Raw genomic sequence first — 2,475 nt, forward strand, 5'->3', positions numbered from 1 at the left:
AAATATATGTCTATTTTAAATTCAAGTTTGTTTTAAAAAATTTCTTAGCTAATTCTGTTTAACAGATACCTTAAATGCAATATATGTCAGCTACCTAAGATAGTAATTAACTCTCAGTAAGCTTATATAGCTATAATGGCTTAACCCAAATTCCTTGGTAGTCTTATACTATAGCAGTCAATGGAAAATAGGAACTAAACCTTCACTGGTAGATATAAAATATTGATTCCTAAGAAATCCTATGACTACAAATCAGATAAAACTAGCAAAGAAATAACACAGACAGAGGAGGACAGATTATTTTACCAAAACTTTCATTTCCAATCTTATTTTAATAGGACACTTGGATTTTTATACACTATGAACACTAGACTTAAACATAATTCAGCACGTATAATGAAAGCAGTCCTGATCACTCATTAAAAAAAAGTGATCTAGATAAAATGCCTGAAGTTATACCTATTGTGGTTTAATCAAGGTCCAGAGACTAAGAGTAGAGACAGAGGAAGTTGAAAACCATAAAATAAGATACTTAATATTCATTCACTTTCACATATAGCCAGCATACATATTAATTTTCCCATTTTTATATATAAGGATATAGGTTCTTAGAAGAATTAATGCCCTGGGCCAAGTCACATAGAGATAAGGAAAATCTTGTGAGACGTTAGAGATAGTAAAGTGTAACATTATGATAATATTTAATGTCTGTGAAGTGCTGGAGATTGTCAAAGAGGTTCAAGATGGAAAAGTTAGCAAAGCAAACAAAGTTCTGGATGATCACAGCATTTAATAGTCTCTTCTTTCCCCCCTCACCCCCACCCCGGCAACCAGGGAAGATTGGCAATAAGAAATCAGCAAATAAATAACTAGCATAGCTTTCAGAATGACAAATGTCTCAGTATAAATAAAACTGAAAGAGTGGATAGATCATGATGAGGGAAGTGCTTATAGTTTAGATAATTTAGCTTTGAAAAGTTTTTCTGAGATGTAAAATTTGAGCATTACCAAAGGAATGTGAATTAGAAAGTTATGAAAAACCCTAAATGTAAGTATTCTAGGTTGTAGTCCTGGCTAGAAATGAACATGATATGTTTCAAGAATTACAGGACCAGTATATTTGGGCAAGAGTGAGCACAGGGGTTGGGGGGAGGGGTAATGATAGGGAATGACATTAGAGAAAGAGGCAGGAGATGAATCTTTCATGACTTGATAGGGACTTTGAATCATTTGATTCAGAGTGAAACAATCTGATTTCTATTTTTAAAAGATGAAAGGATGACGGGATATATATCACAATTTCTCATAATTTCAGTAATTATTACATTGGTGATTAAATAATTTCGAAATCTTAAAAGAAAGAAATACCCCGAAACAGTTTAGTGAAAGGAAGTTTGCAGAAGATTGAATGGGGTTCAGAAAAACAAATAAGGCATGATCAACCTTCCTTTGTTCTTACATGAGTCCTTGGTGATCTTGTCTTTATTTGCATAGTACAGATTTCCATTAATTAATACCATTGACAAGAAAGTGTGATGAAGCTCTCCAGTATATTCAATGAGTTTCAGATAGGGTCTTTGCTCTCACAAACTGGCTTTTGTTTTATGATCCCTGTCAAGTAGCTGGGTCAATACATAGAATCTCTTCTTTGACTCTTGGTTTACTGGGATGAGTCTCATAGGAAGAAATGTTCCATGGCTACATTCCCAGATGAAGGCATTTTTCCATTTCAGTGCAAGACTTCTAAACTGTTGAACCAAAGGATAAAGGGACAGGAAGAAAAAGTAGTCTCAAAGGATTTTTAGGTGAAATCATTTCAAAAACTGCTTTTATTTCTACATTTATTTCCTAGACACATACAATGTAGCAACAAAGGAGGCTTTGTTTTATATTATTCATTTGTCTAGGACATATGTATGCTACCACCATTTAATCAGAACCGTGTTTGCTTGGAGTTTTCTACTTGTTACTCTAAGCTTTCAACAGAACATTCCATGACTTTATCAAATCAGCTCTTTTCTGATGATTGGATTGAGATCAGAAAACTAAACCAATATTTTAAATCCTAAGTACATCCAGTAGGCCAAAAAAATAAATAAATAAAAACAACACAATTTTATACAATATGCTCATGACTCCTCAGATTTCAATTGCCAAAGTCTTGTAATTCTTCTGTTCTATAGGCTAACTCCTCTTGGATCTGGTCTTGTTTTGTGTGTCATTCTGCTGGCATCTTATTTGCATTAAGAAATTTGAAGGTGTGAGGAAAGATAGAAGTATGTTCTTGGCAAGGGAGTCCAGTGAAATTTCAATGTTAAAAGAATTTTACTTTTTCTTTGAATGCGTTGAATCAAAAGTCCCATTCCTGGGGCCTCCCTGGTGGTGCAAGAGGTTAAGTCTCAGAACTATCAAGGTATCAGCAGATACTGCAGCATGAGTTCGATTCCAGGCAAGGAAGCTAACCTACATTGTCCT

This window comes from Talpa occidentalis, unplaced genomic scaffold (genome assembly GCF_014898055.3).
Source record: "Talpa occidentalis isolate TD23 unplaced genomic scaffold, MPIMG_talOcc4v2.1 talOcc4.3, whole genome shotgun sequence".
Lineage (NCBI taxonomy): Eukaryota > Metazoa > Chordata > Mammalia > Eulipotyphla > Talpidae > Talpa > Talpa occidentalis.